At 39.1% G+C, this 14,497-nt stretch overlaps 1 protein-coding gene across 5 annotated transcripts in view; it reads right to left on the bottom strand.

Moving 5' to 3' along the window:
* The window catches only part of SIRPB1 (signal regulatory protein beta 1), a 1,192,076-nt gene that overhangs the window by 926,305 nt on the left and 251,274 nt on the right, over positions 1-14,497 (bottom strand). The gene's annotated exons all lie outside the window — the stretch shown is intronic.

Genomic DNA, 14,497 nt, shown 5'->3' with positions numbered 1-14,497 from the left:
TCTGTCTTGCTAGTACAATGAAGAATAAATAATGGATGCACTAATTTCACCAACAGTGACCCATGGTCAAAAATCTCCGTACAGTTATTACCTTTCTTTTCTGATTCTGTTCAGTAAGTCTCAAAAAACATTACAAATTGCAAAATACATTTGCACAATTGTTGTTCAGTCATAACATATCTACATGTGAATGTAAACTTGTCATAAATGTAAAGATTTCAGTGACATCTTATCTTGGTAAAGTCATGTCATACACAGTACATTAAGCACTGCACTATGTAGCACATCTGTATGTCACCATGTCGCTCCTGAAGTCACACTGTTCTGTAGACATGGCTGTATGCTACTGTGTGTCCCATTAAGTAACACTGTTATGTAGTCATGTCTGTATGCCACTGTGTGTCCCATTAAGTAACACTGTTCTGTAGACATGTCTGTATGCCACTATGTGTCTCATAAAGTAGCACTATTATGTAGACATGTCTGTATGCTACTGTGTGTCTCATAAAGTAGCACTATTATGTAGACATGTTTGTATGCCACTGTGTGTCCCATTAAATAACATTGTCATGTAGACATGTGTGTATGCTACTGTGTGCCCCATTAAATAAGACTGTTATGTAAATATGTCTGTATGCCACTGTGTGTCCCATTAAGTAACACTCCTATGTAGACATATCTGTATGCCACTGTGTGTCTCATAAAGTAGCACTATTATGTAGATATGTCTGTATGCCACTGTGTGTCCTATTAAATAACACTGCTATGTAGACATGTCTGTAATGCCACTGTGTGTTTCATAAAGTAGCACTATTATGTAAACATGTCTGTATGCTACTGTGTGTCTCATAAAGTAGCACTATTATGTAGACATGTCTGTATGCCACCATGTCTCCCATTAAATAACACTGTTCTGTAGACATGTCTGCATGCCACTGTATCTCCCCATTAAGTAACACTGTTATTTAGACATGTCTGGATGCCACTGTGTTAACATTAAGTAACACTGTTATTTAGATATGTCTGGATGCCACTGTGTCTCCCATTAAGTAACACTGTTATTTAGACATGTCTGAATGCCATGTGTCCCATTAAGTAACATTGTTATTTAGACATGTCTGAATGCCACTGTGTGTTCCATTAAGTAACACTGTTATGTAGACATGTCTGTATGCCACTGTGTGTCTCATGAAGTAGCACTGTTATGTAGATATGTCTGTACGCCACTGTGTGTCCCATTAAATAACACTGTTCTGTAGACATGTCTGTATACCACTGTGTCTCCCATTAAGTAACACTGTTATTTAGACATGTCTGAATGCCACTGTGTATCCCATTAGGTAACACTGTTATGTAGACATGTCTGTATGCCACTTTGTCTCCTATTAAGTAATGCTGCTATATAGACATGTCTGAATGCCACTGTGTGTCCCATTAAGTAACATTATTTAGACATATCTGAATGCCACTGTGTGTCCCATTAAGTAACAGTGTTATGGATACATGTCTGTCTGCCACTGTGTATCTCACAAAGTAGCACTATTAAATAGATATGTCTGTATGCCACCATGTCTCCCATTAAATAACACTGTTCTGTAGACATGTCTGCATGCCACTGTATCTCCCCATTAAGTAACACTGTTATTTAGACATGTCTGGATGCCACTGTGTTAACATTAAGTAACACTGTTATTTAGATATGTCTGGATGCCACTGTGTCTCCCATTAAGTAACACTGTTATATAGACATGTCTGAATGCCACTGTGTGTCCCATTAAGTAACACTGTTATGTAGACATATCTGTATGCCACTGTGTGTCCCATTAACTAACAATGTCCTGTAGACATGTCTGTATGCCACTGTGTGTCCCATTAAGTAATATTGTTATTTAGACATGTCTGTATGCCACTGTGTGTCCCATTAAATAACACTGTTATTTAGACATGTCTGAATGCCACTGTGTGTCCCATTAAGTAGCATTGCTATTTAGACATGTCTAAATGCCAATGTGTATCCCACTAAGTAACACTGATACATTAACATGTCTGTATGCCACTGTGTGTCTCATGAAGTAACACCATTATTTAGACAGGTGTGTATGCCACTGTGTGTCTCATAAAGTAACACCATTCACTTCTTCCCTACACCATCCTTCCTTTTTTACATTTAACTCTTACTTTCCCATTACCCATACCTAACTCCCTTTCCCATTGGCTGATTTCCTCATTCACCCAACTCGCCACCCTCCCCCTTACCTACAGTGATGTCTCTGGACAAATTAGCCTGTCTCCAAACTACATGGTTGAAATCATTCCATTGGCTAAGGCTGATATGTTCTGCTGCAAATGTTCTTTTGCCAGCACTCTGGGATTTGGAGACTGGGGACACCAGTACAGAGATGGATGAGTTTCTGGACACTGTTTCTCTGAAGGAAACAAAGCTCCATTAATGTGTCAAAGCCAGTGAGTGTAGAAAGTGACTTTACCACAGCCATGCTGCATTTCTTTGTCATTCTGTTCCTGGGTACCTGCAGTAGTAGCTGATGTTACAGGCTGGGGAAGCCACGGTTAGCACTTGTATACTGCTCAGGCCTAGATAAAAACTACTGCAGCAAATCTAAATTTTAACTGCCATTTTTTTTGGGTGGCTAGAGCTGAAGCCACAAATGTTATGATAATATAATCCAGCAATCTCTTTTTTATTGCAGACCAGAAAAGCATGACACATATCATGCTACAACAAAAATGTATATTTATATCTATTTATATTATATATATATATATATATATATATATATATATATATATATATATATATATATATATATATACATATATGTTTATATTTATATTTACATATAGATCTACTGAAGTTAATCTAAACTAGAGTAGGTTGACACTAAAAACACTGACCACAAAAGATAAGAAAAAAAAAGAGAGAGAGAGATTGATGCCCCAACACGCATAAATGCATACTCCATAGCATAGCCTTGGACCATGCAAAAAAAACCTACTCATTTTTGCAGGGAGACCTGGGGATTGTTGCTCTCACATACATGTTGACCATCTGTTCTGTCAAACAAAATGCTTCGACAAAACAAATGCCAATGTTTGATTAGTAATAGCACTTCTTATATTTTATATGTATATATGTATATATATATATATATATATATATATATATATATATATATATATATATATATATATATATATATATATATATATATATATATATATATATATATATATATATATATACATATAGATATATATATATATATATATATATATATATATACACACACACACACACACACACACACACACACACACACACACACACACACACACACACACACACACATGCGCGCGCATGCACACACTCACACACACATATATATATATTTTTTTTTTTGTTAGAAGGAGCATTTAGATTTCTTATTTACAACAGAATGGACCCACCTGGAACTGTCGCCTGCTTTTTCTCTCATCTTACACTAGCACTGTACCCTCACACTTCTGATGACCCATTCTAGGTTCATAGGTTCATAGGTTGGTACTAGGCTATCAGCCCTAGGGCCTATACAAGCCTAGCCATAAGCATTCCCTGGCTATTTCTTCCCACACTATTTACTTCCCTGGACCCCTGTCTAGCAGGGCAACTGACATGATCCCCGGGGTGAATTTCCTTTCTCCCTTCCAATCATCAAGGTTCCTTTTGAACAGGGCCAAAGAGGCACTCTGCTTGACATGTATGGGCAATCTATTCCAGAGTCTGGGGAGTCTCTGGGTCAGGATTCTATCCCTCCAGCATGTTTTGTTTATTGTGATGACAAGGTTTAGATCCCTGGAGCGTGTGGCTCTGAGGGATTGGGATTTCTTTAAGTGTAACATGTCCAACAGCTTTGGGTTTGACATGGCCTTGTATGTTAAGCAGAGATCACCTCTGAGTAGATGATATGTGACAGAGTATAGCTGGAGTTTTTTAAGATGGTCAGCGTAGGGCATCTGCTTTAGGCATGTGATTCTTTTAGTGTGGTATTTCTATGGCCTTTCCAGTTGTTGCAGATGTCTTGCGAGGTACATGCCAAACAGGGCATTGTATTCTATAATGGGTCTAATGAGAGATGAGTACAGTGGGACAATGACTTCCTTTTTTCTGGATGAAAAGCCCTTAGTGATGAGGTGTGCCACATAGAAAGATTTCCTGACTGTTGTGGCAATTTGGTTATCGAAGGTGAGACCACTGTCCACCTGTGTCCCTAAGTCTCTTATCACGCTTTCAGTGTTTAGTGTACTCCCACCTATATGGTAATTCATGGGTATATGTTTTTTCCCAAAGGGGATAACTATACATTTCTTGGCATTGAGCTTGAGCCCATGGCTCTGGCACCAAGCATCTGTTTCTGTAAGGCCCTTTTGTAGAGTATCCACATCATTTGGGGATTCAATAATAGCTCCCAGTTTGCAGTCATCTGCGAACTTTGTTAGCCAGAGTCCCTTAGTGTTGGCCTGTACTTCAGAGAAGTAGATGCCAAACAAGAGCGGTCCCAGGACTGAACCCTTTGGTACTCCACTTGTCACTTGTCTGGAGCTGGATTTGGAGTCGGCTACTTTTACAGTGTGGGTTCTATCAGTAAGCCAGTTAGCAACCCATTGGGTGACGTAGGGATTAATGCCCAGCTTAGTGAGTTTATCTATGATTCCAGAGTGGAGGATGGTGTCAAAGGCCGTGGCAAGGTCTAGATAGGCTGTGTGGTCCACCTTTACTTTGTCCATGGCTCTGGAGACTGATTTGAAGAAGTCAGTTAGGTTGAGGAGACAAGATCGGCACTTCACGAACCCAAACTGGGTGGGGTCCAGTGTTTGAAGGTTGCCAATGTCTTTGTTTATAAGTTCCATGATAATACGCTCCATGGCCTTGCAGATAAGGCTCGTCAGACTGATAGGACGGTAGTTTCCAGGATCCAAGATGGATCCCCCCTTGTGGAGTGGGATAACTGTAGCTCTGTGCCACTCAATGGGCATGAAACCTGAGGTGAGGCTATGATTAAACATGACACTTAGGTGAGGTGCCAGTTCATATTGTAGTTCATGTAGTACACAGCCTGGGATGTCATCTGGTCCCATGGATGCTGTATTTTTAGCTTTCGAGAGTGCGTTTTTTTACCTGTGTGGCCGTTATTACTGGAATTTGGCAATCTTCCGGTATTGAGATGGGCCATTTAGGGGGTGAGAGGGGGGTGAAGTTGGCACTGAATCGATCTGCCAGGATATTAGCAATATCCTTGGGATCAGTATATTTAATGCCATTCTGTTTTAGCTCAGAGCAGATCTGCCATTTAGATTCTTGACATAGTTATAGAATGCCTCGTGGTTGTCTTTGGAATCTTTGGCAATTTTATTTTCGTAACTAGCTTTGGATGATTTTTATGAGGGATCTCAGTTTCTTACTGAGGCTGGTAAGGGAGTTTTTTTCACCCTGGGATTTTCCTCTTTTTTGCAACAGTTTCTTCCTTTTGTTGTAAAGTTTGTTTATGGCAGGGGACCACCAGATTGGCTTCCTTTTTTTGGATGAGAGCATCTTGGTTCTACTTGGGATGGCATGATTCATGCATGAGTGGATGTGCTCATACAGTGCCTTAGTGTAGGATTCAGCAGTTGAACTTTCAGTTCCCGTCTGCATGAGTGTCATGAAGTTTATCACTTCTGACTTGAGTAGCATGAAGTTGGCTTTTGGAGAAGTTTTTATAGAGGTTTCCTTACTGGGGGGTGGGGGTGGAATGTGGATGTTAAGGGTGATTAGCTTATGGTCAGACCTGACTAATGAGGGGGTAACCATAGGTGTGGAGCATCGATTTCCCATGTTGGTAATGACCAGGTCTAGGATATTGGATCCCCTGGTGGGGATATGGATTAGTTGATCCAGGGCATTGGAATTTATGAATTCCAAGAACCGTTGGGCAAAGGTGTTGGTACATGAGCAGTTTTCCCAGTTAATGGCAGGGTAGTTAAAATCACCCAGTATTAGGGTGTTTGGTTCTGTCTTAATATTTTCCAGTATGTTTAAAAAGGTGTAGTGAGAATCTTGGGGCATGTTGGGGGATCTGTAGCAAGCTACAATTTGGATTGCAGTCTTACCTAGTGTTAGTTGCACCTGGAGAATTTCAGACGCATTGTGTTGGGCAACTAGCCTGGTGGTGTGAATATCCTTGGTGAATATTGACACTCCTCCACCTTTAGTGTTTTGGTCTTGGTTTGGTGGCCGAAAAGTGTGGTAAGAGTTGTAGCCTGGTATTGCAGGGGTGCTCTCTGGAGCCTTGAACCAGGTCTCATTTACTGCACAGATATCAATGTTCTCCATTTTTAGGAGTGCCTCGAAACAGTGCATTTTGAGGTTTAGACTTCTAGCTTTGAGTAGCATTACCTTCAGATTTTGCATGCTTGTATCTGTGCTTGTGAAGATCTGTATATTTTAATTGTATTTGTTAAATGCATTAGGCTGACTAGGTTATGGCCTACTTTCTGGGAAGACCCAATGAGGCATGCATACTGACTGGGGAGGGAAATTTGGTTATGGTATGCTACTGACTAGTTCTACGTTGGTTCCTAACACCATTTGTGCCATGTAACTCCTATGTTGTTTTAAAGTGCAGTGTGTCACAGTTGCAATTCCTTTCCATCTGAGCTAGGCATTTTAGTATAAGGGCTGTCATAGCACACTAATTCTATTGTTGACAGAGTGTGTGTGTGTGTGTGTGTGTGTGTGTGTGTGTGTGTGTGTGTGTGTGTGTGTGTGTGTGTGTGTGTGTGTGCGTGCACATGCATATTTAATGTATGTTAATTCACAATAGCTATAAACTACAACACTGAATATCACAGGTCCATTCAGGACACATGTCCTACCACAGTTCCAGTCAGAGAAGAACATCCAGTTAATTCCCTTAGGGTTCTGTGCTGGGACCTCTCCTGTTTAACATTTCCTTCTATGAAGTAAAAGCCAACAAATACGGGTTCTGGCTGACTTAAGTATGCAGATGATTGCAAGCTAGGATCAGTTATTTTTTTTTTTTTAACTGGAGCATTCCGGGTCCATGACACTGGATAAGATTAACATGTATTTGGTTGTATTGGCAGTTAAACGAAGGTCAGATGCTTCAGTACAAGTTGGAGATTGCATAAAACAGTCTACAGTTAGTTATTCACTTGAGGTAAGTTAGTGTATTGCATTAAATAAAAAACAAATCCACAAGGACACCACCAACGAAACTGTAATTTTTTATTAAAACACTAAGCGCTTTTGTCCAACATATGGTTAGACTTCATCAGAGTGAATTTAAAAACAAAGCCACCATCTTTTAGAAAATCAGTCCACCAACGAAAAACAACTAAAGGGCAGATTTGCTCCCATTTTGAAATTTAATGCTGATGGTACTCACAATGTTTGTGCCTGTAACATGGTTACTGTTATTAAAGCAAATTCTACTATGGATATTTTTTTTAGAGATAATTTTCTGAATCATGGGACTAAACCCCTTTTTGTCATTCTTTTAGTATCACTAGCGGCCAATATACTAACATTATTAGGTTTTATTGGGATACTGTGTTTACTTCCCTGGACCTCTGTCTAGCAGGGCAACTGACATGATCCCCGGGGTGAATTTCCTTTCTCTCTGGGGAGTCTCTGGGTCAGGAATCTATCCCTCCAGCATGTTCTGTTTATTGTGGTGACAAGGTTTAGGTCCCTAGACCGTGTAGCTCAGAGGGATTGGGATTTCTTTAAGTGGAGCATGTCCAACAGCTCTGGGTTTGACATAGCTTTGTATGTTAGGCAGAGATCGCCTCTGAGTAGGCGATATGCAACGGAGTAAAGCTGAAGTTTTTTGAGATGGTCTGCATAGGGCATCTGTTTGAGGCCAGTAATCCTCTTTGCGAGGTATTTCTGTGGCCTTTCCAGTTGTGGTAGATGTCTTGTGAGGTACATACCAAAAAGGGCATTGTACTCTATAATGGGTCTAATGAGTGACGAGTAGAGGGGAACAATGACCTCTTTTTTCCTGGATGAGAAACCTTTTGTGATGAGGTGTGCCATGTAGAAGGATTTCCTGACTACTGTGGTGATGTGGTTATCAAAGGAGAGACTACTGTCCACCTGTGTCCCAAGGTCTCTTATCACACTTTCAGTGTTAAGTATACTACCGCCTATGTGGTAGTTCATAGGTACTGAGTTTTTACCAAAAGGGATGACAGTGCACTTTTTGGCATTGAGCTTGAGGCCATGGCTTTGACACCAGGCATCTGTCTCAGTGAGGCCCTTTTGTAGGATATCCACATCTTTTGGAGTTTTGATTATGGCTCCTAGTTTGCAGTCATCTGCGAACTTCATTAGCCAAAGACCTTCTGTGTTGGCCTGTACTTCAGAGAAGTAGATACCAAACAGGAGAGGACCCAGGACTGAATCCTGTGGTACTCCACTTGTCACTGTCTGAAGTTGGATTTGGAGTCTGCTACTTTCACGTGTGGGTTCTGTCAGTGAGCCAGTTGGCAACCCATCTTGTGACATAGGGATTTATACCTAGTTTAGTGAGTTTATCTATAATTCCAGAGTGGGGGATGGTGTTGAAAGCCTTGGCAAGATCTAGATAGGCTGTGTGAACCACCTTACCCTCATCTATGGCTTTGGTGACTGCTTCAAAGAAGTCTATCAGGTTTAGGAGACATGATCTGCCTTTTACAAACCTGAACTGGGTGGGGTCCTGAGTTTGGAGATTACCAATGTCATTGTTTATAAGTTCCATGATGATACCTTCCATAGCTGTGCAGACCAGGCTTGTTAGGCTAATGGGGCAGTAGTTTCCTGGGTCTGTGGTGGCTCCCCCTTTGTGGAGTGGGATAACTGTCACTGTGCGCCATTCAATGGGTACATAGCCTGAGGTGAGGCTATAATTGAACATGGTACTTAGGTGGGGTGCCAGTTCATTCTGTAGTTCATGTAGAACACAGCCTGGGATGTTGTCAGGTCCCATGGATGCTGTGTTGTTGGCATTTGATAGTGTGTTTTTTACCTGTGCAGCCAAGATTACAGGAACTTTGCATTCTTCTGGTATAGAGATGGGCCCTTTAGGGGATGACAGGGGGTTAAAGTTAGCACTGAACCTATCTGCCAGGACGTTGGCAATATCAGTTGGTTCTGTATATTTAGTGCCATTGTGCTGTAACTCAGAGCAGATCTGAGTGTTGCCATTGAGATTCTTGACATAGCTATAGAATGCTTTGTGGATGTCTTTAGAGTCAGTGGCAATTTTGTTTTCATAACTAGCTTAGGAGGATTTTATGAGGGATCTCAGCTTCTTACTGAGGCTGACCAGGGAGTTTCTCCAATCATGGGATTTTACTCTTTTTTGCAACAGTTTCTTTCTTCTGTTGTAGAGTTTGTTTATGACAGGGAACCACCAGCATCTTGGTTCTGTTAGGGATTGCATGATCCATGCACTCGTGTAAGTGCTTATAAAGTGCATCTGTGTAGGATTCAGCAGTCATACCTCTATTGTCCATCAGCATGGGTGTTGTGAAGTTTGCCACTTCTGTCTTAAGAAGCGTGAAGTTGGCTTTGGAGAAATTTTTTACTGTGGTTTCACCAATGGGGGGGGTAGGGGAGGGATGTGGATGTCTAGGGTGATTAGCTTGTGATCGGATCTGACCAATGAGGAGCTGACCTCTGGTGTAGAACACTGGTCACCCATGTTGGTGATGACCAGGTCTAGAATATTGCTGCCCCTGATGGGGGTGTGGATAAGTTGATCCAAGGCATTGGAATTGATGATTTCCAGAAAATGTTGAGCAAAAGAGTTGGTACATGAGTAGTTTTCCCAGTTAATGGTAGAGTAGTTGAATTCACCCATTATTAGAGTGTTAGGTTGTACCCTAATATTTTCCAGTGTATTAAGAAATGAGGAGTGGGAATCCTGGGGCATGGTGGGGGATCTGTAGCAAGCTACAATTTGGATTGCGGTCTTGCCCAGAGTTAGTTGCACTTGGATAATCTCAGATACATTATGCTGAGCAACTAGCCTGGAGGTGTGGATATCCTTAATGAATATGGACACGCCTCTGCCTTTAGTGTTTAGGTCCAGGTTAGGTGGCCGAAAGGTGTGGTATGAATTATAGCCTGGTAATGCAGGGGTACTCTCTGGAGCCTTGAACCAGGTCTCTGCCATTGCACAAATGTCAATGTTCTCCATTTTAAGGAGTGCCTCGAGTGAGTGCATTTTGAGGTTTAGATTTCTGGCATTGAGTAGCATTACCCTCAAATTCTTCTTGCCTGTACCTGTTAGGGTGGTGAATTTGTCATTTGAACCTTGCCTAAAAAATGGCACTATAGTGCACTACAATGCTAAATAGAGGAAAGGAGGTTAGCAGCAAATCTTGAGACTTGATTACACCCAGAATTGAACTTATTAGCTAAAAACTTTTTTTGCATTTCCCATGAGAAGCAGACACTACAAAAGTCTGTACTGCAGAAGTGTATAAGCTACACGAAAGTCTAGTATACTGGGTCAGAAACACCTTTAATCTCAATAGTAGTCCTAAACTTCATTTTTTGACCTTGTAAGTGAGTGGGTCTATGTCAGATGATTGAGTTTTTAGAAAATTCATATGGTAAAGACATTATGATTAAATTTCTCAAAAACTCGAACATAAAATAAAAACACAAAAAAACACAAACATTTACTCCGAGATCTCCATTCAAAAGCTGCAGGTTTTCAAAAACTCGATCATATGGTCTTGACCATATGAATTTCAAGTTTCTGAAAAATCGGTCAACTGATAGGGACCCCAGTGAGTTGGTGTGTGCCTTAAAATGGGGTTCCTTGTCCATAGACAGTCTTAGATACACCCAGTTATCCACTTGTTTTATACATCCTGACATAATATTGGACAGATGGTAGTTAAAAAAAGTGAGTCCTGTCAATATTTGCTAAAATAAGTTATTTTTAAAAAGTCTAAAATCACAGATCCATTTGTGAGTGAGGGAGGGAGTTAGGCCTGTTTGTAAGTCACTAAATAATTTGTATTGGGCAGTCATGCTATGTATCACTATCATATTGAGTTAAATGGATGACCTGCATAAAAATTGTTGCCTCTTATTGGTATACAGTAAAAAAGGACAGACTCCAAGATAGACACTTTGGTGAAATTGATCAGGTAAGGTTCAAAGAACTCATTTTTCTGTCTTACCAGTTGCTTAGTTTGTGACCCATGTGTTTGGTCACTATAGCTTCATTTGTGCAGGTGTTTTCACATAAGGCTGTTGACCATGAGATCAAATGGTTTATAGAGATCTAGAAATGTGGCAGCAGTGTGTTCTACATGATCAATGTAAATAGATGTGGTCAACTTTTAAGGATTGTTTTATGTCCTAATCCAGGAGTTCTAAGTCAACAAAATGTGTTCAAATAAAAGAACAATGAAACAAAGCAAGAGAAAGGCAGAAATAACCATGTTAGGGTAAAGACACATTTAGTCACACATTAGCATGTAATAGCAGCTGTCTAGAGAAAACTTTAAGTTTGTGTTCCTTACTGTTCTAAATACAAAAATATAGCTTCTCCGTCTTCCTGCCACAGTTCACTGGCAGTAATCTCTCCTAGGCCTCACAAAAAATAACACAAGAGTTTGCTTTCTGTTCTAATCTATAACTTTGAAAATGCAAATGAAAAAAAAATATTGAATAAAATAGCACTGTAAGGGAGCAATGAAAAACAAGAGAGAAAACAGTGTTAGAGCAAAAAGAGAGAGAGAGAGAGAGAGAGAGAGAGAGTGAAACAGTTTTAGAGCAAAACAGAGAGAGAGAGTGAAACAGTGTTAGAAGAAAAAAACTGACTTAGGAAAAAAATGAGATACACATTTATGCACAAATTTATGCACTTGCTGAGTATGGAATATGTTAAACTGTACTGATAAGTATGGATTATTTTATGAATAGTTTAAGAAGTGAAGGATAATTTCTATAACCAAAATCTGGCAGTGTTGCTCACTCTCATGGTAATACATGTTTTCTAAGTAAGTTAGAAATATTGAAGCGATTATATCCGCTGCAATAAAATATAATATTATTTGTTATGAAGACGTTTACAAGACAAAAGAAGCAGAGTTTGAATCCCACTCATCCAAATGCATAGTGCTAAGCAGGTTACATGAATTACTTGTACTCCTCAGTCACAATTAAAAATCAATGTTTAACAAATGAAATAAACACAGTAATACAAATACAGCTGCTGTTTGCATGATTTGTGCATAATACAATTGTAATTCTTTCTTACTGGATACTTCTCAGAATTTTACATTGCTTCCATTTACAATGCATCAAACATAGCTTTCATTCTCATTTCAGTTTTACTTGAGGCTGATTTGCATTTTATTATTTGTTTAGTGGCATAGCTAGAGATAAGTGAAGCTTGAAGCTTGCCAGGTTGCTGCAAAAGACACTTGTGTTACTGTTGCAGAACTGATTTGTTTTCCAAAGCAGATGGGCATCCAGTACAAAACAGAACTGTCCCATTTTAGCTAGAAATTTGAATTCTATTTAGAAATTGTAGCTGTGTGATACCCAGCAGAATATACTTATCAGTGAAGATATTCCTTCTGGTGCTGATAGCAGCTAGTTAATTAAAACCTATGCATGTGTTTCTAACACAGCTGTCCAAAAAGTCATGTCATTAAGTGGTATGGTTATCAAAAATAAAATGCTCTGGAAAATTTTAAATTATAAAAAAGCTGCTCTTACATTTTAGAATGCATAATATAAATGGAAGCTGAAGCTAGCTGCTGCATTAAGTTATAGACTGAACCATTTTAATTTAATTGTCTGCATGTATGTATGTGTGTATGTGCTATGTAGGCTTTTACAGGTGAAGGCTGCTTGGCTGAATGCACCTTAGACAAAAGTAAATGTAAGCTGAAAAACATGTCTGAGGGATAAAATTTAACAGTTTGTTTTTTTCATTTACCTGAAATGGAGTGATTCAGAGCTGATTTTATTAAGTAGGATGGTACAGGATGTATAGACCCCTACACAGAGCCATGGGTGCCCCTGCAATTGGCTTTATTTTTCATCCAGTTATTGCTTTCATCAGGACTATGTCTTCATGTGAGGAAACTAGGTCTATGCTTTCACATTTTTCTTTTTTATTGTTGTGTCAGTCTTTTAGTTCCTGTGACTTAATATCACAGGTATCTTATTTCTGTCAGTGTCCGTACTAATTGTTAATAGTAAACATGAATTTCTAAGGTGTTAGTTCACTTAAGTAATGCTAGAAAGGGTTTATTCATTTTAGACTTAGAAAAATACTGGCTGCTATAAAGTATTCCAGGCATAAAAAGAGAGATTTTAAGACTAAATCATGTTTTTCTAACAGCTTAATTATGAAAAATGTAATCCTATATGTCAGGTTTCGGTATCCTAGGCTTTTTAAATGCATAATGGAGAGTTTGACTAAAACTAATGCAATTGTGTAGTAGAAAGATTTGATTCAAAATGAGTTGAATGTAATTATTAGACTAACTGGAAGTTTGGGGGAAAAGGAATTCACTTAAATTCTGCACTAATTGATTCCCAGCACCATACTTAAAGAATAAGTAAATTATAACAAGAGTAATGATAATGATAGTAATGAAACAATGTATCAGTTTAATGATAATACTGAAACAATGTATCAGTTTAATGATAATACTGAAACAATGTATCAGTTTAATGGTAATACTGAATAAAATGTATCAGTTTAAAACTCATTTGAATTCCATATGCATGATACTCAGTCTAATTGCTTATTGTAAAGCTCTCACTTCAGAAATGAAAGTAAAATTGTCATCTAACAGCCATTACAATCTACAAAGCAACTTGTGTCTAATTTTGATTGATTTGCTTTTAAGATTTTTGGCATCATATGTATCTTGTTTAAAAGGTGCTGATTAAAGCATTGATCTATTCAGAAGAAAAAGCACAGTACATCTAACTATTGTAGGAAACAATAATTCTTCCTGTGAAGGAAGCCATTACAGGATGATGCAGAAAATCATTACACGGTAACCTAGAAGGGGTGTGAATGCTCTGACTTTAGCAGTAAGACCTAAAATACAAACTGCTTAATATATATTTCACTACAACAGTCTATTTAACAACACCATTTTGCTAAACTGCCATGCCTTTGAAAGACTAAAAAAGTGTAACCAGGGAATTCAGAAATGTGACATCCATGATTGTTGCCAAGCCAACACTATGTACGGTGCATGCACAGTGAGCCCCAAAGCTTATTAATAATGATTTGCAGTGCGGCCAGTGCACAAATGATGAGAGTCTTGATAGGAACCCACAACAAAATCATGTTATACCACCCCACATCCAAAATGCAAGCAGCTGCTGTACACATCGGCCATGCATGATAATCTATGTGTGAAAAACATGATACAGGCATATTGCATGTGTGTGTGAAAA

Source organism: Protopterus annectens, chromosome 12.part0 (assembly GCF_019279795.1).
Source record: "Protopterus annectens isolate FY-2018-M chromosome 12.part0, PAN1.0, whole genome shotgun sequence".
NCBI lineage: Eukaryota > Metazoa > Chordata > Ceratodontiformes > Protopteridae > Protopterus > Protopterus annectens.
Note: the sequence above shows the minus strand (reverse complement) of the source record. Positions and strands in the feature narration are given on the sequence as shown.